The sequence below is a fragment of the Azolla caroliniana genome, unplaced genomic scaffold (genome assembly GCF_043228905.1).
Source record: "Azolla caroliniana isolate FFs.n. ecotype wild unplaced genomic scaffold, voAzoCaro1.0.p SCAF_3, whole genome shotgun sequence".
Classification (NCBI taxonomy): domain Eukaryota; kingdom Viridiplantae; phylum Streptophyta; class Polypodiopsida; order Salviniales; family Salviniaceae; genus Azolla; species Azolla caroliniana.
This window is the reverse complement of record NW_028230438.1, coordinates 18823709-18848900: the sequence shown is the minus strand read 5'-3', so window position 1 is coordinate 18848900 and position 25192 is coordinate 18823709. Positions and strand designations below refer to the sequence as shown.

Below are 25192 nucleotides of genomic sequence, written 5' to 3'. Positions count from 1 at the left end.
GAGATCTCTTGGATGTTTGTTTGATCATCTATTTGGATGATCTACTGGTTTATTCGAAGACCCAAGAAGACCATGATTCTCATGTACTGTTAGTACTAAAATGACTTCGAGAACATGGTCTTTATGCAAAGCTAGAAAAATGTAGTTTCGAGTGCAACAGGTAGAATTTCTGGGCTATATCATTTCCTCGGAAGGCATCTCCATGGATCCAACTAAGGTCAAAATGGTGGTAGAGTGGCAGAATCCACATTCGTTGCGAGATGTGCAATGCTTTTTAGGCTTTGCCAATTTCTACCGCAAGTTTATACATGATTACTCAAAGCTCGTTTTGCCTCTCACAGAGCTTACCAAGAAGGGACAATCGTTCGTTTGGTCTGAAGAAGTAGACATGGCTTTTGAGAGTCTTAAGAAGGCATTTACATCAGCTCCTATTCTAACTCATGTTGATCCGGAAAAACCATTCATCATTGAAGCAGACGCGTCGGATTTCGCCTTGGGTAGCATTCTGTCACAACAAGGCGATGATGAAAAGCTACATCTTGTGGCTTTCCACTCACGCAAGTTTGACGCCGCCGAAATCAACTATGAAATTCATTATAAAGAGCTATTAGCAATAGTAGACTCTTTTACGCAATGGAGGCATTTTCTAGAGGGATCTTCTCATCAAGTCACTGTATTCAGTGATCACAAAAACATTGCCTACTTTCAGAATGCTCGTGTGTTAAATTGACGTCAAGCTCGGTGGGCCCAATTCCTCACTCGTTTCAACTTCAAAATTACATATCGTCTAGGGAAGCAACAAGGAAGGCAGATGCATTATCATGGTGCTCGTATCTAGCACCGCGTCCTGGCGAGCTAGCTTTCGATAACCAAAAGCAAGTAATCCTAGGACCAACACGACTGCAACCAATGCAGGTCTTCGGTATGCCCTTGGATTCCCATGTTATCGATACCATATGTGAGGACTTGAAGACAGATGCTTTCGCCCAAGCCATTCTAGCACAAATTGATCCCTCTTGATCATCTTGTTCACAGTCGCAACAACCAGGTATGGACTATCGACAATTCAAATGTCATGATGTATTACTATTCTTTAAGAAACTCTTGTATGTTCCTAATGGTTCTTGTCGCCTTCGAGTAGTCCAAAACTGTCATGACAGATATACAGCTAGGCATTTTGGTAGTATTAAAACATTATATTTAGTACAACGATCATTCTGGTGGCCCCATATGCGACAATTTGTCGAAGATTTTGTTCGGACTTGTGATACATGTTTCAAAGCAAAAATGCCAAGGCATCATCCATATGGTTTATTAGAACCATTACCAATTCCAAGCAAGCCGTGGCAATCCATTGCTCTATATTTCATCAAAGATCTTCCGGTCTCTAAAGGATTTGATGCGATCTTAACAGTAGTAGATTGATATACGAAGATGGCCGATTTCCTGCCATGTACTAAGGAAATCTCCAGTGAGGGAACCACGGAAACTGTCATGCGTGAAGTATGTCAGCATCATGGCCTTCCCGATAGTATCATCAGCGACCGTGGACCCCAGTTCGTCTCAAAATTCTAGAAGCACCTCTTTAAAATGCCCAAGGTCACTTGTAACCTCTCCTCTGGCTACCACCCACAAATAGACGGTCAAGTAGAACAAACAAATCAAACGCTGGAACGGTATCTTTGGTGCTTTCTAAGCTATCATCAGGATGACTGGGCGGATATTCTCCACTTCGCTGAATTTGCGGATAATAACTCTGTCCACTCATCGACAAAGGTTACACCATTTTATTCTTATACGGGTTGTCACCTAGAGTTACCCACAAATCCTTGGACAGAGAATCATTTGGAGCAGTTACACAAGATATAAGCGGATTTATCTATTCATGTACAACAAGCTCAACAAACACACAAGGTTTACGAGGATCGTTATCGGTTTCCATTCAGTTTTAAAATTGGAGATCGGGTATGACTACTACGACAACACATCAAGACTATTCGCCCATGCGAGAAGTTGGATTATCGGCAATTAGGTCCTTTCTGTATTATCAGAAAAATTAATGATGTCGCTTTTTGTCTCGATCTACCTCCACAACTTTGGATACATCTGGTGTTTCATAGTTCTCTCCTCAAACCCTATCAAGACAACACCATCCCAGGTTGTATTAAACAACCTCCACCCTCAATCGAACTTTAAGATGGACCTGAGTACGAGGTTGCTGCCATCCTCGATTCCAAGATTGTTTGCAACAAGCTCCACTATTTAGTGACTAAATAGGCTAGGATACAATCCCAACGAGCGTACTTGGGAACCAATAGAGAATGTGACCAATGATCGTGCTCTTCTTGAAGACTTCCATCGTCAATATCCAAACAAACGGGGTCCTCAATCCAAAACGACTCACGACACTCGTCATTTTAAAGGGAGGATAGTGTCATGATATCACAAAACTCGAACCCATCACCTTATGTTACATGGGTCGAGCTCTTGACCATTAAACTATATGTTGTAACACGAAGGATATTATTTTCATTTAAGTTTTACTATAGAAAATTGATGTATATTCCAGATTTCTCTAGAACATTCTAGAAACTTCAGGAGTACTCCTGAGAACACTATAAAAAGAGGCACAAGGCATTATTTCGAACCAAATCGGTTCAACGTCCGTCTTAAGCCTCCTAGCTACTACTGTATATTCTCTTCACATAGTATATATCTTTTGTTATCATCATTCTCTCTCTCTCTCTCTCTCTCTCTCTCTCTCTCACTCATTCCTTCCCTCGAGAGTTCTACACATCTCTTAGTACTAATACTCATCTTTTAGTACTAATTCCTTCTCTATCTTAGTACTGTTGCTGACACACATTAGTCGGATGCCGGCTGGAAACCAATTTGATTGTGAGCCGATTCAGCTTGTATCAGCTGATTTGGATTCAGTTGCTTCAGTCAGCTTCCATTTCTCGGTTGGTTGGGAGGATGACCCTGGTTTTTGTTGTTCCCAAGAAGACTACGTCCTGACTTCTAATGACCTTCTTGTCTATCAGGTCCCACAGTCTATAGCCGAATTCATCTTCACAATACCCTAGAAAGATACATGGCCTTGACTTGCCGTCAAGTTTTGATATATGATCCTTTGCCAAATGAACATAAGCTAGACATCTGAATACCTCAGATGCTAGTAAGACAAATTTTTACTTGTCCACATCCTCTATGGGACATCACCATCAAGTGGTACTGAGGGAGATCTTTTTATAAGGTAAACAATTGTATCATCGCTTCAACCCAGAAAGTCTTTGTTAACTTAGCATGTGACAACATACTTCTTACTCTTTCCATGATTGTTTTGTCCATCCTTGCGGCCATTCCATGAAGCTCAGGAGTCTTAGGTACTATGTACTCAATCTTTATTCCTTGGCATCAACAATACTTCTCAAAATCCCCTCTGTATTCAACCCCATGATTAGTCCGGACAACCTTCAACTTTTGTCCGGATTCCCTTTTGGCTCTTTCTTGGAACTCTTTGAAAATCGATAGCACTTGATCCTTTGTCTTCATCACCAAAGCCCACAACTTTTGGTTGTAATAATCAATAAATGTCACAAAATACTATGCACCAACATGTGACTTAGCATCAACATAGCATACATCTATGTGCACAAGATCCAAAGCATTCTTCCTTCTCATCAAAAGCCTAAGGCGGAAGGCAACCCTATTTTCCTTGCCGGCCAGACAGTCAATACATTTTTCCAGATGCATATTTCTTACCTCTGGTAGGAGTTCCTTTTCTGCTAGCATATGCATTCCTCTTTGGCTCATATGGCCAAGCCTCTTGTGCCACAACTCACCAATTGTGTCACCTGCTACATTTGTCTCTCCTTGGCACAACCATGCATGCATTACATATATTGTGTTTTGCTTCTGGGCACGAGCCACAATCAGGCTTCCTTTGCATAATTTCCAAGTGCCATTTTGAAAACCACCACTGTAGCTTTCATCATCCAACCGTCTGGCTAATATTAGATTGAATCTAATATCCAAAACATGGCGTATATCATGCAATACCTATGGATGTTAACAAGCACACATTTCCAATTCCAACAATTCTACATGCACCATCATTTCCCATCTTCACATAGTCATAGCCTCCGGCTGTGTAAGATGAGAAGCACTCTGTCTTGGGAGTTAGGTGAGACGACACACCTAAATCGACTACCCAAGTGGACTCATCATTTGTGAGGTTTACATAGCTCTGTTCACTAATGAACAACAACTCCTCCTCACTCGCAACAACGGTTGAGGTGTTCTTATTCTCCGAAATCTTCTTCAGCTTACCACAGTAGAAGCACATGAGCCTTCCTCTAGACTTCGACCTTGCTTGGGACTTGTCCCGATTTTGTGAACTTCTGTGCCTACCCCTACCTTTATTGAGGTCACTGTCTGTGACTAGGGCTTTGTGCTCAGAGCTTGATTCTTTCTCTTTTCATCATGCTTCTTCATTGAGAAGACTCGACTTGAGCATATCTAGTGTCAGTTGTTTTCCTTGGGGTGTTAAGTTATCTAGGATGACCACAAGTGTCTCCCAACTGTCCGGGAGAGAAACTAATATCAACAAGGCTAATACCTCATCTACTAGAGGTATTTCTAGAGAGACAATATGGCTAATCAGCCCTTGGAATGCATTTAGGTTCTCAGCCATGTTAGAGCCATCCTGGTATCTCAACCTCACAATCTTCCTAAAGACGGAGACTCTATTGAAGCATTTTTTGTCTCAAACATACTCCCTATCTTCTTCCATAGAACACCTGCTTGGGTCTCATCATTGAAGTTGTTATATAGACTCATGTCTATAAAACATCATATGTATGCAGCTGCTTTTAGATGCATGGCTTCCCAAGTCAATGCATCTATCTTGTCTGGTTTATCCTGGCCCTATTGTACAGGCAACCACAAGTCTTTGCAAACTAACATGTATCTCATCTTGGACTTCCAGGGTCAGTAAGCTTGAACATCCCACCAAGGGATTCATCCATATTTCAACCTTGCTCTGATAGCAATTTGAAGGGAAATATGGGACTAGAATCAACCAACGACCATGTCTACTACTATCTGATCTGCTTAGTTTCTTTGTCAAACAATGGATACAATACATGATACATATAGAAAAGTACAAAGGCACACAGAGTTTTATGTGGAACCGTTGAATGGGAAAAAAACATGGGAGCCCACTGACTCCAGAACAGATCACTATATGAATGTGTACAACTGTTTTCGGCTTCCTTAGCCAACTAGGGGTATTGTTGTTCTGTCAAAGCCACAACCTTGAACAGACCTTCGTCTTAGAAGACGGATTCACACAATGAACCGAAAGGAGCAACAAAGCAAGGAGCACCAGAACCTAGTCTATGTAGAGCCCTTGATCTTGGTGAGTGTCACGACACAATGACATAAAATACATAGTTGGTGAGGATTGAACCTACAACCTGACTTAACAAGATATCATGCTCAAGCATTTTAATATGAGCATTTATTTATATATAATGTACTTGATCTAGAAATACTCTTTAGTCGCATACCTCTAGAAAGTTCTAGAACTAGAAGGTTCTAGAGGGTTCAAGAATACTCTCCAGAATATTATAATGCATGTACTTCAGTTCACAGTATAAATACTTGTAACCTCCTTGGTCCCTTTCAAGGGATTCAACACCAACCATTGACACATCAATATAGTATTCTCATTTCACACCATCTTGTCTCATTGATCTTAATCTCTAGCTTCATGCTCTTATGTCGTTCCAGGCTCTTAGCCCCATCATCCCTGCTCTATCCGAGTCCGCGGTTGGTGTGTCCATAATAGTTTAAATCCCCTCACTCTGGAAGCATCACCCGTCTTCATCATTGCCCTTGCTTCTAGAGTTACCATTGTCCCCGTCCTTGCTTCTAGAGTTACCGTCATCAACATCCTTGGTTTTAGAGATGCCATCGTCACCATAATCATAATCGTTCCTTCTAGAGATGCTTCCTCATCATAATCGTCTTCACTGCCTCGTCTTCGACATCATCATTTTTCAGCACCTCTGGTTGTCTTCATCAACGTTACATCGCCCAACCTTCATCGTTATCAACACTACTTTGCATGGTCTTTCATTATCATCATTGTTCTACCCTCTTCATCTTCATCAACACTACTTTGCATGGTCTTTCATTATCATCATTGTTCCACCCTCTTCATGGTCATTGTCATCATCTATAGGTTTCATTTTGCATCACGATTTTGGTGAGGATTGATTTCGATCACTCACCTTCACAGTTCCGATGGGGGTTACAACCACTGACTTTCCTAGATGGGATTCAATCATTGCTTGCTTGCACTCCATTTTCATTTTGGTCCACATTTTACTCCACTTTCCTTTGATGAGGATCGATTTCAATCGCTCACTACTTTGCATCATCTTTCATTATCATCATTGTTCCGCCCTCTTCATGGTCATTGTCATCATCTATAGGTTTCATTTTGCATCACGATTTTGGCGAGGATTGATTTCGATCACTCACCTTCACAGTTCCAGTGGTGGTTACAACCACTCACTTTCCTAGTGGGGATTGAATCATTGTTTGCTTGCACTCCATTTTCATTTTGCTCCACAGTTTGCTCCACTTTCCTTTGATGATGATTGATTTTGATCGCTCACCTGAATCTAGTTCTAGTGGGGGGTCACAATCGATCACTATCCTGGTGGGGATCACGTCGGTTTCTTGCTAGCGCTATCGTTTGTGATGTGTTTTGGGTCAACCTTGACTACTTAACCTCTCACACATGGTCGCTCACGCCCATCGGTGTTCCAGTCTCCGGTGATGACCGCACATGGTCTCTCACGCCCGTAGATACTCCAATTCCCGCTCATCCCTACACCACACTTTCGAAAAGACAATCGTAAAGGGGAGGATAATGTCACAACACAGTGACATAAAATACATAGTTGGTGAGGATTGACCTTGCAACCTCACTTAACAAGATATCATGCTCAACCATTTTGATATGAGCATTTATTTATATATAATGTACTTGATCTAGAAATACGCTTTAGTCACATACCTTTAGAAAGTTCTAGATCTAGAGGGTTCTAGAATAATCTCCAAAATATTCTAATGCATGTACTTCAGCTCACAGTATAAATACTTGTAACCTCCTTGGTCCCTTTCAAGGGATTCAACACCAGTCATTGACACATCAATCTAGTATTCTCGTTTCACCCCATCTTGTCTCCTTGATCTTTATCTCTGTCTTCATGCTCTTGTGTCGTTCCCAACTTCTTAAGTTCCACGTTCTTAGCCCCATCATCCTTGTTCTGTCTGAGTCCGTGGTTGGTGTGTCCATGATAGTGAGATCTGATTTGAGGGTCAACCCACACACACGAGCTCAACTTGCACAACACCGCTCACACGCATTTTCTATATCGTTCTCTATGTTCGCTTTGCTATATTCAATTGTTCTCTGTTAATCATACCATACTCTAGGGTTTATACATACATACATACATATCCTTAGCCGACTCTTCAACAGGTATTCGATCCTTCGCTAGATAGTCGGCTCTCACGTTGGGTCTCATATATGGCCGAACAGCATGCATTCATGCTAGCTCTTATACACGGCTAGTTCTCAGCCTTAACTAGCTTCCATTTTACCTAGTTGGCACATAGCCAACACCTAGCCGGCTCTTAGTCGAATCGTCTCTTCTCCCATAAGGAGGGACCTCATTTCATAACATGAACCTTGTGTAGGAAAGAAATGAAGTTCTATTGTAATATATTGTGCTTGTACATGTGCACACTAGAGAAGAGAGGGTCATGTGAAACATACAAGTGGGGGTACATTGAATAAGTTAGTTGAGTTAGTCATGATTGTTGTATAAAGAGAAACCTCATAATGTACTCAAGTTTTAGTTTTCACTTAAACCAAAACATTTCATCTTGTTTTGCTCACTCAAATGTATTTTGGAGCTCTAACTTCTATCTATATCAGTTGACTTAGGAGCACATGAGCTACAACCTCAGACATAGCCTATCTCTTTTGGTTGAGATAATTAAAATATATGTTTCTCATTTGTCCTTTGATTCATGCTATAGGTTATAAATATGTCTATGTGTTTCTCGTATTTTTTGCATATGCTAACAATTTGTGCTCTCAAAACCTTGAGGTTAAGAATTCAAGACTCAAGCGATGGAGTTGATGTTATAAGGTCATTGAAATGAAGATAACATTTGTTTGTTTGGGATCATGGACATTAATGCATTACCTCTAATTTATGTCTTTATAAGTACCTTCTCACAACCCAAGGGTTGAAAACATTATTACCTGACGGCAAAGCTTAAAAAGGGTTGGATCTCATAAACCTAAAAATGGGCTCATATAAGCTTATTACCTTCACAATTCCAAGAAGTGCCAACAAAGGTCACAATAAATAATGTAGTACATTTTCAACTATAATATGAGCATATTCAACATTGGCTAAAGTTAATGATAAAAAATTCTTTAATAAATGCTACGATTTTATGGATAGTGAAAGATGTGCAAAGAAAGGGCTTAACAATAAACACAACAAAATTTAAATTGAAGTTTGGAAACAGTTCAAGTCAAAACTGAATTCCAAACTGAATGGATTCCAAGAGTCACGACGGTCTCACGAAACGCGCACAATGATTAGAGAACCAATTATGTAAGTGACTGAGTTTCATAGGTTGATACAATGCAATAAAATAAAATAAAGGCACACAAACGGATTTGTTTTTATTTTAAAGTGTCCACAAAAATATGATAATAAATTGGCTTAGGTGGTAACTTGGGCCCCATTGATGTTGACAAAATCTATAGTAGTAATTATTTACAAAATAAAGTGTGGTTATAATTTATATCCTCCAAATTCTTTCAAGTTATTCACATAATCGATAAAACATTGAAAATGAGGAAGACTAGCTAATTGGTCATTCACAAGGTATCAATGAATAAAATTACCCCAAGGATTTTCTGGCAAATTTGATTTGTTGATTGTATGCAACACCTTCCATATTGAACTTGAAACCAGAACCAAGAACTATTTGCAATACATTGTCCCCTGTCTTCAATATTTTATTGGCCTCCATAAAAATTGAAGTTTGGAAACAATTCAATGCAAAATCAAATTCCAACCTGAATGAATTCTAAGAGTCAAGACAATTTTAAGAAACGCACACAATGATTAACCAATCAATTATGTAAGTGTTCGAGTTTTAGGGATTGACACACTCTAATGAGATAAGATAAAGGCACACAAGGGGAATATCTTTTTATTTTAAAGTGTGCACCGTCATAGCAAACAATTAATAGATAAGGGCCACATCTACCAAACATTCATTGGAAGGAAAAATAAAAATGATAATAAATTGGCATAGCTATTAGCTTGGGTCCCATTGATGTTGACAAAATCTATAGTGATAATTATTTACAAAATAACGGGGGGTTATAATTTATATCCTGCAAATTCTTTCGAGTTCTTCACATAGTCGATAAAACATTGAACATGAGGAAGACTAGATAATTGGTCATTCACAGGATATCGATGAATGCAATGACCCCAAGGATTTTCTAGTAAATTTGGTTCGTCGATTGTATGCAACACCTTCCATACTGCACTTGTGCACTTGAATCCGGAACCAAGACCAATTTGCAATACCTTGTCCCCTTTCTTTAATCTTTTCTTGGCCTCCATATAAGAAAGTATATACCAAATCCCGGAGCAAGAAGTGTTCCCGAATCTATGCAAAGCCATAAGGGAAGGCTCAATATCATCATCATTTAATTTTAGACTCGTGCCAATTCCTTGGATAACTGCCTTGCCCCCAGGGTGGATACAAAAATGGTTGAAAACAAGCTTAAAATTGGGGACAAATGGTTCCAAAGCCTTGGTTTTGGAAATCCAAATCTTAATTCCATGAAAGGCCACACGAGCTAGCTCAATGAAGGGGAGAACACGTGGGGCTAGACGTGTGAGGTTGAGGGTAAGGGCATTACTAGCAACCTTAAGGAGTTGTGGACTAAGCTTAGCCCCTAGATTGCCTTTCTCGTCTTCTTGCATTATTACACAATTATAAGATTCATTACGAGCAGCCGTATTCACTCTAGTGAGATGGAGGAGCTTGAATTTTGCTGAGGAATGATCCGATGCACGATTGGAGAGGAGGACAGCATTCCCAGCACAACGAAAGAGACAATTTGTCACCATCATGGAGCGATCCGATCCTTCGTAGAATGCGTTGATGACTTCAGTGCTAGCAACAAGTGCCAAGCGAGGGTGCCTGTGGCCGAACACTTGATGGCGAGCTTGCAAAATGTCTTTGGCAAGATCAATGGCAATGAGGCTAGCACTACACCCCATGCCATCAAGCTCAAATGATCTCACATCCTCTCTCATCTTGAAGTGATTGATAATGGTAGAGCTTAAAGAGGGAGTGGGGCTAAATGTGCCACTATTAACAACAAGCACATCAATATCACGAGGATCAATGCACATCTTCTTGATGAGTTGATTGACAGAACCAATGACAAGAGTGTGAGCGAGGTCATGTGAATGTTGGAGGGCGAGGCGTCTACCAAATTGGAGGTTGACACGTGGCACATAGGCTTCCTCTCCGATCCCTGACTTGAGGAACACTTTCAATTGAAAGACCATGTCAGGAGGACTGATAGACCCGAGTTGTTGGTAGAAGTAGAGTATACTTTCGAGGTTAGTCTTATAGTCATCACTACACTTGACACAACTATAGTCTAGGAGGTAAATGCTCACCTTCCTTAATCTAAACCACCAATATGAGTACAAGGTTAGGGATACCACCCCTAATATAATTGCTAATATCATCATATTCTCTTGTTGCAAGGTTCTCTTGTAGGAATCTCCATCTAAGTGTTGGAAACTCTTTTGGATTGGGGTTAATGCATGTTGAGTGAAGTTTATTATTAAGCCTTTGAGATTCCTCTCGTGGGTCATTTCACAATATACTATAGCTAAACACACACACACACACAAGCTATTTTGTGATGACCTTGAATGGATTTAAGTTGATCACCTTAGTATATACTATCATGAGAAAGAGAGGGAGAAGAAAATGGGGTGAAGGAAGTAGAGGCAGGAATAACAACAACAGAAGAAGAAGAAGAAGAAGAAGATGAAGCAACAAAAAGATAAGTAAAAGAAAAGAAGGGAGAATTATGAGGAAGAAGTATGATTCCCATAAAAGCAGAGAGGGTCATAAACCCCCCACACAAGGACAATCAACATGTAAGTTTTCTTAGATAGATAGGTAGATAGATGGGTAGATTTTATTATCATCCTTGAGGTCAAATATCACTCTAGGGGGTATTGAGAGAGAGAGAGAGAGAGAGAGAACAAGGCATACACCTAAAAAAGTCTTTGTGCATTAAGGTTTTATACCTAAGGTTCACCCATCCCCAACTTCACAATTTATATTCTCTTGCCATGATGAACACCCCCTTCTATTATATAGTCCAAACATTCAATATTCAATAATTATAATAATTGCATCATTAATACGTAATCATTGCCCTTTCTTACCTAAAAAAAAAGTGCATGATTTTGATTGGTCATGACCTTTAGCTTAAGAAAAATGAGTCATAGGCAACCATTTAAAGGGCACTCTCATCTCTTCTAGAATTTCCACATTTGCACCATTTTTAACGAGATGGTACTTGAGTGAGTGAAACGAAACCTGTTCTCAATCATTCCCGCGTTTACTTTTTACTTGTTATTTATATACCGAGGGTCATAGTATATTTGAACCTTAAATGTTGAATTTTACTGAACAAGATGAGCATTCCGTATTTTATTTTTGCATTATGACTGAGCATTTTCTCTCTCTCAAAATCGAGACTAGAAGGGAAAAGTAAACGCCGACAAACAAAATAGGTAACATTGGGAATGCTCGACTTACAAGAGCATACATATGTGCACTAATCAAACATACATTTTTGTCCACTTTTTTTAAGTGGCCACATTACTGATTTTTGTGATACCTAACCTAATACTAAAACAAAATTGAAATACTTAGGATTTCTTTCATGTAGGCCCATTTTACGTTTTGAAATGGGAAACAAGTTTTGCAGGCTTATCCACAATTTTGTCAGAAGTTCTCTTAAACTAGCAATGAGGTTTTGGGTGTTGCCGATGTAGGGGAATAAAATGTTTACACAACATATGTAGTACAAACCCATGTTTTCTGCCCTGGATGTGTAAACATTGCAAGGTACCCTTATAAGTGCAAACCGCTTGTGGTTGTAGACCACGTTACTGTTTTCACTCTTCAATGTGAGATGAGGAATCTCATTGAGAATGCATTTTATGCTTGAAACATGTATCAAACAAGTTAACTTGAGTACTTAACCTTCCATGGAAACTACAATTTACTTTCCTGACATTTTAATACAACGACCTTTCTTGCATACCTTTCTTTCCCAACCTTGCTTTGGTAACGAAACTCTTGAGCATCAACAATGATCACTTACCCTCTCTAGAGACACACCATGTGAAAACGTTTTTTCTCTCTTTCGACCCTCATGCACCCTCATGCAATTCATGCGAGAACGCCTTACTTGTTTTTTGTCTTTATCCTTTCTATAAGTTTTGTTCTGCTATTTGCTTGTTGTCCTTTTCTAAAATTCTCTGATCATTTATCATCCTATTCATGTATTGAATTAATAAATACCTTGTCAATTGTATGATTTTCTTTATTTCTCTCATTGTTTGTCTTCCCAAACATTTTCTTTATTCTCTCATGATTTGTCCACCCAATAATGCATCAATAAATCTTGTTCGACGATTCCTTTCTCACTTCGGACCTACATTCCACATTCAACTGCTTAGACCACATTAACATCGGGAGAAATCTTAAGGCATTCTGATACAAAATAGGCTTTCACAAATCTCTATTACTTCATTGGTGTAAAGCTCCATATGTTATTTTACAAGTCCAACTATTCTATCAATGAATGAAAAATCAAAATTCCTAGAATATCATATTGTAACAACTTTTTCGTTCAAATAAAAATATTATGGTTGCATTGAGAAAAGAAGAAGCAACTTTCCTTTCTTGCATATATATGTTTCCCACATGCTACCTTGTCCATGTTCCTCTAAAAGCCAAACATCAAGTTGCAATAGTAGAACACTTAGCAAAGTGGAGACAATTACAGTTCTCCGTTTAGCCACTTTCCTAGGTGTTCTACTATGCAACTTGTTGCCTCCACTATCTCTTATCGAGTTCATAATTCAACAACACTTCATATGAAAACTCTAACCACTTGATTTGCCCTTCAATATTTCTACTTTTGAGGACCAAATTCTTGCATCTTTTAAAAATAACATGATCCTCCTCTCAAATTATCAAAATATAACGATAGCTTGTTTTGTTTTCAAATTGATGATAATGTCTTCTCAATTATAAAATGCAACCATTCCTAAACTTACCAAGAAAAAGGTTTTTCCTATGCCAAAGCATCAACCATCGACTATATTAAAATTGTGGGTTCAATAGGTACAATAGAGTTCCGTTAGGTCACTATAATTTCTAATGACTTCAAGCAATTATTGATTATTGTCATGCCTAATATTTGCCATTTGTTTGCATACATGACACCTTATAAATTAAATATTGTCAAGGTTCTTGAAATGTCTTTTGTTACACCACTATGTATTTGTCATGGCCTCCTTAATGTGTTTAAGATTAATATTCGAAAGAAACTTCCTCAAGTTCCTTCCATACATAATTTTATTGAAGATTATTTCTATGGCAATAACCTTTAGTGAAAATCATGTATATTTGTAATTGTAATGATATACATTTGCTTTTGTGATTTCCCATAGTGTTGTTTAATTGAGATATTTGAGAAAGGATAAAGTGAGGGTTCGTAAAGTAGGTATTGTTTAACATTGAAATAGATAGATATTGAAATGACTAAAATATGATAATTTGTAAGCCAAGACACATGTCGACCCAAAATGCATTATTATTATTATTATTCCAAAAAAAACTCCTTCCATTTCCAAAAACAACTCCTTCCACCCAAATGCAATATTGATCTTTAGCTTTGGTTTATTGCACTCATAATTACAATTCAAGGTGTAAAAATAATTAAATATTTTGGCAAAACTTATCATATTTCTTCAAATGTATGAGTGCATGTTGGTGTCTGGCCCTACAACAAAAAAGGCTTAAATTTTGGGGATCATCATCCTCAAACCCCCCATCATTTTCCAACTTACTATAACGAGGTTTTGTTTAAACCAATTGTATCATATCACATGACTAAGCATCTGCATAAGAATTGACACATTTCACAAGATCACCACATTAATAGACTTGACATAGACATCCACCAAGACACTCTACTTTCTCTTTGAGATTGGATGTGCCTTCTATGGATGAATCACATTCACCTATACCACATTCATAATCATCCTCTACGATGCCGACTTAATGCTTGCTTTATGATTTTGCTTTACAATGCTTGTGCCCGGTCTTCATTTTTCATTAGAGGGTCAAAGTCATGGCACTGTCGCACATACATTATTATAAATAACTACACTCAAGCTTTCGTTGATGCACCAAACTATCCATGCGTGTATAACTCATCAGGTCCACACACTTCCCTAGGGTTCAATAGAAATCCTAAAACAAAAAAGTTAAGAAACTTTGACCTTCACGACAGGGTTCAACCTCAAATTTAGAGACATGCATAAAATGGTTGACAAGAGATGCATGAGCATGGCCCCTCAATGAAAAGGGTGTATGATATATATGTGTGCATGTGTGTACATTGTATACATGATAATGTCACATTTTTATATAATACATATACGTGTGCATGTGTGTGTCACATGTGTATGTTTATGTATATACACATATAATATAGAATCTAGATGTTAGACAATTATGAATTGCACCCAAACTATTATAATTCTTGTGAGAGACATTTATGATAATATGAAAATGTAACAAGTTTCTCCTACTTCATTTCTTATGTTTGGAATATGAAATAACTAATAGTCGGAAATACAATTGAAGGAGAGGTCGAGACTCCATACTTCGCTTATAGTATGATAAGAGTTAATATGTTGTTCCATGTGTATTACATCTCTAGGTTAGGTCTTTCATAATCAGTGATCACCATGTTGTAGTAACATAAAATAATATAAGGTTAACCCTTAGTAGTTGGGAATGACTTCAATGCATGTCCACGTCCACTGAGAGCCAAGGTAGAACACAAACGAGTCACAACTGTTTCCTTATGTTAGCATCTTTACATCACAATCGACTTGAATGTACTTATTTAATTCTGGTGGGAGATATCTAAATTTCTGTGCATCTTTAGACCTAACTGAATAAATGTATGTCGTTGAATTAAATACCTGGTAATTGGAAATAGTGCAAGGCATATGAGTAATGCATCGTTGTGGCCCACTCACAATCGATCTTCATCATGTTGAGCCTTAAAATAATTTTCATTAGATAAATATGTTTTTCTCTTCACAACCTTGGAATGATGATGCATATCAACCTAATTAAATTTTACAGACATGATGTGATATATGTGTTGTTCGTCCCCAATATGTTTGAAAGGGAGAGTTTTTATTAGTAAATTGCATTTTGATTAAATGTCGTAGATCGTAAAAGCTACTTCTCAATGGAACCAATGCCCTAACATTTAAGATGAATATTATCTAAGGATTATACGATGTTATGTACCATTGTTCAAATTGTGTTATGCTAGATGAGTTCATTGTATGGAGAATTGTGTTATAACATTAAACTATTACATAATTTTTTCGTTTCTTTTTATATGGGTCCACACAAACCAAATTATTTACTATCAATTATTCTCCATACTTCTCATTTTTATTGCGTTGTAGCAAACAACGAAGGCAAGTTTCATACGTTTTGTGAACACATCAAAATAGACATGGTTGATTATACCCTTTTTGCGTGTCTACGTCCATTAAAAAGAATACACATTAATGTGTTTGGTGACCAACTTGGTAGGCTTAACAAACAACTTCCAACGTAATAAAAGAAATGAATTGTGATTACTTATCTAAAACAATACATCAATTTATTGTTAAGGACATATAACGTGAAACTTTGAGAGTTTTGTATCATATATAATCATTTGTCTCGTTTTAAGATGCAAAATTTCATTATACTTCTTGTTCTTTAGTGCCTTTTAGTCATGCACCACTTAAATTTGGTATGAACAAATTATGGCAAAAAATTTCGGCCTTTCTGGGGACTTCTTATGCATTATTGGTTTATAAATTTTAATAATGTAGCCTTTTTTTAGCATGAATGAGACAATCAAAGTCCCCTTTCACCAAATATGAAAAGGTTGATCGTTCGATGACATTTCATCGGGTGTGCCAAACTCATTTTGAAGCACATTGAACCTAAATCCACTAGCAAATTATGCACATATCCATACAAATAGAAATATATGCATCAACATACATGTTGATATGGTTGCTTAAAATGTAGATATTTCGATAAAAACAAAGTTAGAGCATTTCAATCTTTATAATGCTCTATATTGATTATGCCATCCCTTGTTTTGGGCATGGAGTTGTCGATTCGTACACCATGGTTGATGAATTCTTAACCACACTAAATATCTATCTTGAACCTTTGTGTTATGTTCACGGATCAAACCAACTTGCTTGTCCCTATCATATTCGTTCAACCTACCCAATCTAGTTATTGTCCTGTCAACATCATAGAAATGTTCATATTACCCTTCACATTAGGGAGTGATGTTGTTCCTACCATTAAATTTTTTCAATTGTGTGACCTTAGTCCCTTAGTTAAAAAGCAAATATACCTCCACATGCCCAAAATCATAACATAACATTTTGCAAAATAGATACTCCACAAAATCAATCATTCAATAGGAGAGTGACAAATCCATGTTTGATTGTGGAACACCAATCATCATGTGGGCCTAATAACGTAAGGAAAAATAGAGGGGTACAATAATCTCCTTTAAATATTTGCATAGAGAGTAATTACGTAAGGGGAAATATATAAATGCTAGTTACAGTATCATGTAATTGCATTAGGACTGAATATCGAATGAAGCTAGGATGTATAGAAGATTTACTCATGAGTGACAAGATTTTTTTTTTCTTTTTTTTTTTTTCCAAAAAAAACACTACTTCCCATTAGTTAGCAAAAGAATTACATAGAAGAACAGCCATAATCAAAACAGCATAATCCTCACCTAACTATTTACAACAAGAGTAACCCACTGCCTCTTTTTACATAGTGACCACCATGGTGACCACATATTCACAACGAAGCCAATGGCGGTGACAAGATTATTGAAGCAATGTAAAACAATATGACATTTAATTTTTCTATGCTACATATGCATTTTCAATATTTCCCAAACACCTCAACGATGTTTCCCCAAGTTTAGATTCCTAACCAAAATGTGACATCGGTTTACGAATAATTGAAAAATCAAGTTTAAGATTCAAGCGATCTTGGTCAAGGGTCATTAGCATTGTGAGTTTTACAATGGGATGTTTGATTTCAAAGTTATGTAAGGGTAGCTAGATAAGACATATAGCTTAGACTAGACTAGTCTTCTAAAGGAATCACAATAGTCTTTGGCCCTTTTTTGTTTGACAAGTTTGTACCCTTAGGCTCTATACCTTTTATCTTAAAATTTGCCCAACATTTTTGAATCCTTTATAGCAAAAAATGTCAAGAAATGTACAACCTTTACAACTTCCTTCAAATATTTGTACCATGAATGCCCATGCTTTGATATCCTCTCTTATAATGTATCCAAGTCACCATCTATTCAAAGTTTCTAAAGGCAAAATATTATCTTGGATAATTCGGAATAGAAGGGATGTGGAGTTTGTGGCAATTGAACCCAATGGTCTGCCTTGTCAATGCCATATAAAGATAAGCACATCGAAATTATATGATGGAGATACGGGAAGCTTAAAAGCATTCCAAAATATCCTACAACAAGGTGTGGTGCTTATTGTCTATTTTGGTTGGGGTAGGAGAATTTGATACCCAATAACTAATCACTCAAGTATTCAAAATGTAGTGTACTATTCTAGAGCCTAGAATTGATTGCCATACTTTTTTTTTCTTTTTTTCCAAAAAGATTTCCTTCATTAGTATTAAGAAAAAATGTCATAAGGCTACAAACTGTACAATTTAGAGAGTATTATATACAAAAAGGATAATCAGGGGAAGGGCCAAGGATGATGATATTTCCAGATTGGTCCTTGAGAGGAGATCGTGAATAGAGGCAACTTCCTCCATAATTGCAGTAATTTTTTCCTTTTCTTAAGAACAACCTCCGAAGGGCCCGACATATTGTCATACTGCCCCCACACTACCGCCAGTAAGTTGTCCCATAATTCTAGCAATATATCTGAGAGAAGGGGTACTATGGAATCATATCGTCTTTTACATCGATGCTTCCATAAGGTCCATAATGTAACCATGGATACTATTTTCCATACTTGGGCTGCACGCATTTGCTTTCGAGGCTGTTGAAAAGGCGAGACAGATATTAGACGCCTATTGATGCCAGTCTTAGCCTCTAGAGCATCATCTGCCTCATACAATAATATACTGGAATGGAGAACCCCCCATACCGCTGATCCCCAGGAGAATAAGCAACCTACATTAATTGTCAGGAATAAAGAAAGAACTTTATTCCATACCTGTTGAGCTAGTGAACAGGACTAGAGAGCATGCTTGGTAGTTTCCTGCAAGTCACCACAATAACTACACTGTCTAAGAACGGGTGCCACGTTTCCTTTCAAAGATTGACCTACCGGTAGTGCTGCATGTAGCAAAAGCCATCTGAAGAGAGTGTATTTTGTTGGTCCCCTAAAAGATCAAATCCATTTCCAATAAGCCTTCAAATGACAGCTTGATACACCCCACTTATTCCAGTGCTTTTGAGCCGCAGGAGTTGAATGCCATACTTGAATGGCTCACCCAAGCGCAATGTTACACTTTTGAACCAATATATTAACATGATGGAACAAACACTTCTAGTGTTTTTAACCATGTTTAAGTTGAGAGATTTCCAAATTTCTGCATGTATAGTTTTATTCTTCAAACATCTCTATTTTCTTAGTGAAGCCCAAAAAATACTTATCCTATATAATATCTTAATCTTAAATCATCCCACATTCTCTAGAAAAAATGTCTACGTGTTTGATTATGCACTAATATTTTTATATGCATTATCAATATATTGGTGGGATGTCAAGATGTTTGATTAATCATGAAATTTTTATAAGAAATGCTTAGCTCAAACTCATTTCTCAAGACTTGATTGAACCCACAACCTTTACAAACCATAAGGTTCATCACCACTAAATTTATAATTCATGGGATCTTTCAATGTCTCTTATATGGGGCAATTTGTCCCCATCATGCTTGGGTATCTATTACTCCTATCCATTTCTTCTACCTTTTCATAGTAGAACATTGTTGTAATTTACTATATCACAATATCTAGCATGCTTATCAATATCTCCCAAACTTTGTCCTTTAGTTCATCTATGGTTAGTTACAACATCTAGTTTTAAAATCACTTTCTTTTCTTATGCATGTTGCTTTCATACCAACTACAACATTAATTGCTTGAGGTCAAAATCATTTACGAGGTCTTGAATTGTAAACTCAAATCGCGACTTTACCTTGCTTGAATTTCTGTTTTCAAGTCCACATCATGTATAATTGGTAAAATAGAATTTTGTTATTATTGCATCTGATCCTTGTGATGATACCACATCACATTCTACTGCTCAGATAAAAAGGACTTGGTTAAATACCTTCGAATAATCATACCAAGTACATCTACAACATAAAAAGAAAGGAAAAAGGCAAGTATGCCTCATCAAGTTAATAGTAAAAAGATCTCCATGCCTTGTTTTTAATGCATTCACCAATTTTCTCTATCTATGCATATGCATCCTATGTATGCACATGTTTGCCCGCGTGTATTTGTGTATATTCATCTTGACATGTTATCTATTTGTGGTGTGTGTAGGCCTTTGCATATTCAAGAATCTGTATGTGTATATGTTATAGACATAACCTCACAGACCAATTCTATAGCTAATTTTAATGGTTTCGGTAAAATAGTTGGGAAATTGGTTAACCTAGGAATTGGGACAAACCCATACGGACCTATGACATATGGGAACACATTGTGGTTTGGGAGCCTTAGTCGTTGACCTATATAAAGGGGACTACCTACCCCCTTCATTATGACATCTTGAGATGTTGTTGAGACTCTATTGTTGAGCCTATGCTCTCTTCTTTGGACCAAAGTATAACATAAGATAATATTTGGTGGTCACCGACAATATGATAATACGAATTGAAGAGCATGTAACAACATAACCAATTGGTGATCATACATTGACACTAGGTGGTGTTGCATTGTCATGACATGGTATGTACAGAGGAGAATTTGTTTGTAATTGAATTTATGATAAGTTAAGACATGGTCAAAGAAGTAGCAAGGATGATTTGTGTCTAAATGTGGATTAAACCAACAAAAAGATATAGCTCAATTGGCAAGACCTAACTTTTGGAATAATAAGGTATAAGGTCCAAATCTCATTAGGCGTTATGAACGGAGAAAGGTGATCTATAATAAGCAAGGTTTATGGTAGAGATACTTGGCAAAAACGAAAAGGGGCACATAAATTTTGCATCAATCAAGACCTGAGGTTAAGTGTTGCAAAAGAAGCTTACTTTTTTGTAGATGGGCTCTTAAAACTTAAAAAAGATGAAGAAAGGAGAGCTCATTGCCAAGGGGAATTTTTTTGGAGAAGATGCACAGGTGTTAGTCAACAATTGGATTATGGTGAGATAGCAAAACAAGAGGATACAAAGGAGGTCTACAAACAACTAGAAGGGACATGGCCATCAATAGTAGATTCACTATGTCGGAACTTGAGGATATCCTCTTCACACTCTATCTTTTCCTTTGATATTTAATCATCTTAATCATATTGTGAAATGCACATAAGAGATCAAAACCAGTCTACTTAGCTTCTTACTTCTTAATCAATTTATAGTTGATACAACGGAACCCATTTGGGTTGGCTTGGCTAAAAAGGGTGTGCTAAAAGGGTGGGTCATTTTGGGCACACGCATCCTAAAAAGGGTGTGTTAAAAGGGTGGGTCAACTTGGTACGTGCATCCTAAAAAGGGTGAGCTAAAAGGGTGGCACAAAGGAACACATGCACACCACATTTCCCCCCTGCGAGAAACAAGAGATTGAGGGGCATGAACAAGAACATGATAGGTACATGAACAAGAACAAGAACAAGAACAAGAACAAGAACAAGAACAAGAACTTAACAAGAACAAGAACAAGAACAAGAACAAGAACAAGAACAAGAACAAGAACAAGAACAAGAACAAGAACAAGAACAAGAACAAGAACAAGAACAAGAACAAGAACAGTGACTTGTCGAAGGAGGGGGAGCATCTGATGGTAGGTTTCAAATGGAAATCCATGGATGATTCTAGTGCGAGGCAAGGGTTACACCCATAGAGTGCTCGAAAAGGGTTGATTTATGCAACTATCTCGTGTTTGAGGGTCTTGTTGAGGCGTTTGGTGAAGATGGCGTGGGGATGTAAACATCTACAGACACATAGTTGAGTTGCAACGATGTTGAGGACATCCCCGTGGAACTGTTGGCCTTGATAGTTGGACGAGGCTAGTGACGGAAAACGAGCTATCAATCGGCGAATAGAGATCAATCACTCCTGTGGACTAAGGGCCACCTGGACTTTGCTAAGGTGGGGGACAGGAGGGCTATCGTGTTGGAGGGGGATCGAGGAAAGATCATATGGCGGTGAAGATCAATCGCTCCTGTGGACTGAGGGCCACCTAGACTTTGATGAGGTGGGGGACATGAGGGTTATCGTGTCGGAGGGGGATTGAGGAAAGATCATATGGTGGCGAAGATCAATTGCTCTCGTGGACTGAGGGCCACCTGGACTTGCCAGAGGGGAATCGGGGAAAAGATCATTTGGCAAAGAAAGATCAATCACTCTTGTGGTCTAAGGGCCACTTGGACTTGGCTGAGGTGGGGGTTAAGAGGGCTATCGTGTAGGAGGGGGATCGGAGAAACTCATGGGACAAGAAGTTAGTGGGCAACCTAAGGTGAGGGGGAAGAGTTGGTGGGGCAAGACATAAAAGTGGTGTGAGAAAGTGAGAGTGTCTAAGGTGAAGGTGTAGTGGGTTTACGTGCTAGAGAAGTATAGATGGCTTAAGTGAAAGGACTTGGATGGAGGAAGTAGTGGATATCAGGAGGCGTAACTAGTGAACTAAGGCGGTGCTAATAGAAGAGATACTACTACAAGAGACTAGCAAGAGTGTCGGTGATGGTGGCGAGGGTGATGCTACCTACGAAGTGGAAGAGGCGGATGCTTGGATGTGGGGGACTGGTACCCCGCATCTCCACCAATATGTGAAATGCACATAAGAGATCAAAATTAGTCTACTTAGCTTCTTACTTCTTAATCAATTTATAGTTGGCTAAAAAGGGTGTGCTAAAAGGGTGGGTCATTTTGGGCACACGCATCCTAAAAAGAGTGAGCTAAAAGGGTGGCACAAAGGAACACATGCACACCACAATATATACTCTATTGTAGCCACCCCATGTGATGGGATTGAGGATTTTATCCTCAATTGTATTGTGATACACTCTTCTTTGATTCACCTTGAATACTTGTAAATTTTTATTATATTTAATTATATGTACTTTGAAAGATCTTTGTAGTACCTATGTGATTCTCCGTTCATTTGAGGATTCGACGAATGAGCATCTTGAAGGTTTCATGGGAATGTAAAGAATCAAGTATATGATTTTGTGCAGCGGAATAGAGATGTGTGTGTGAGAGAGAGAGAGAGAGAGAGGGAGGGAGATATAGTCGACACACGATAGACAAAAAAACTAAGAAAAATGTATTCACAAGAAAATGATAACCAACAACTAATACAAGGGAGAGGAGAAGGTGCTTATATGGTCACCTTCTCTTGACACTCTCTTACTACAACTACCTCTTGGGAAAGAGAGGAGGGAACTTAACTACCTACTAACTATATGTCATAAGAGTTATGTCTATGACACATTAGTTATTGTTACATAGTAGTGGGGTGTTCACACACTTGAATATTCCTAATGTGTGTTCACACAATAGGGAAGTTGAGTTTGATTCTCAACATGCCCCTTCCGATTAACGGATAGTTAACTTTTGTTTGCTAGTGTTTGGGTCTGGCTTTGACTGTGAAAGGCGACTCACTCTACTTCCTCCTTTGTTCATTTGACTTCATTCGGGTCCAGCTTGACGATGTTGGCTCATTATACTTTCGGTTCAGGCTCACTCCCCCTCAAGCTCTGCAAGTCGGGGGTTGAAAGACCAAGATTTGACGTGAATTACCAAAGCTTCTAGGTTCCTAGGGCTTTCGTGAAGATGTCGGGCCTAAAGGTAAGTGCCAATATGTTACAGGTCGACATCTCCGGCCAGGATATGTTCTTAGATGAAATCATAGTGCACCCCGATGTGCTTAGTTTGAGCATGGAAGACTAGGTGTGAGCAAGATGGATACTGCTAAGGTTGTCACAGTAGAGCAAGATTGGATCCTTGATGGAAATGATCAGATCCTTCAATATCCTTTTGAGCCATACAGCTTCACATGCGGCAACAATGCGCCCTTGTATTTAGCTTTGGTGCTTGATAGTGCGACTGTCGGTTGCTTCTTGCTACTCCAAGATATTTCCTTGCTACTGAGGGAAAAGAAGAATCTAGAGCTTAATGGTTTGTTGGCTTTGTAGATGGCCCAATCTGCATTTGTGTACCCTTCGAGTCAAATCGGCATTGCTGATTTGTAGAGGATGCCGTAATTCATCGTACTACTTAGCGTGATAGTCGCTTAACGCATTCTAGGTGAATATCACGTGGTGTCTGCATAAAGTGGCTAAGGAGGCCGACTAGACAGCTGAGGTCGGGTCGTGTGATGGTGAGGTAGATGGGGATTCCGACAAGTTGCCAATATTGTGTCGGCTCGCATTCTGTGGTGCCGGATTTTGCATCAAGCTTTAGGTTTCGATCTAAGAGGGTCACCACAGGTTTGCACTCAGTCATGTCAAACTTATACAATAAGTTCAGAATATAGACTTGTTGTTGGGAGATCATGATGTCCTTCGGGGTCCGAATTACTTCTATACCTAGGAAGTAATGGAGTGCCTTTATATACTTCATTTTGAATCGGCCGAAGATGAGCTTCTTGATGTTATTGATGTTGGCAATATGTTCTCCGCCAATCACTAAGTCATCGACATATATTATGATGAATGGCTGTCCTTTAGAGTCGCTCCAAGTGAACATGGAAGTGTCAGACTTTGACATTCTAAAGCTGACTTGATGAAGATGTTGAGTGATCTTCTAGTGCCATGCTTTGGGTGCCTGGTTGAGGCCATACAAAGGATTTTTGAGTCAACGGACGGTAGTCGGATGCGAACGCGACTTGATTATACATACCACCTCCTCATCTAGTTTGCCTTTACGTCCATTTGATACAGGTGCCATCCGTTTGTTGTTGCAATCACAATTATGGTCCGAATGGTTGTCATCTTTGCCACCAGGGCAAAGGTCTCTTCATAATTAACTTTGTGTGTCTACGCATAACATTTTGCGACAAGTAGGGCTTTATATCGATTACCTATGATGTTAGCATTGTACTTCACTTTATATATCCACCTACAACCGATTGCTTTCTTCTATGGTCAATGAGGGACAAGTACCCAAGTTTCGTTCTTGTTGAGAACTTGCATTTCCTCATTCATCATTTCGACCTGCATGAACGCTATTATTAGAAGAAAAAGCATGAAATCTATAGTTAGAAAAAGCATGGATTGCTATGTGCTAAGCCTCTCCCATCCCTATATAAGGGTGGAAAGCACAATGTAATAGGGGGGTAATTTTTTTTCTTATGGAAGCCATATCTCTCAAAAACCCTAATTTTTCTTATATATTAATCTCTTTAAACCTAAACTTCTGCAATCCCAATCTTGGGATAGATTGTAAT

General features: G+C 38.4%; 1 pseudogene; it reads right to left on the bottom strand.

Annotated features, from left to right (window-relative positions):
• Positions 1–9290: 9290 nt before the first annotated feature.
• Positions 9291–11483, bottom strand: LOC147866396 (3-ketoacyl-CoA synthase 13 pseudogene; annotated as a pseudogene).
• Between the last annotated feature and the right edge of the window lie 13709 nt (positions 11484–25192).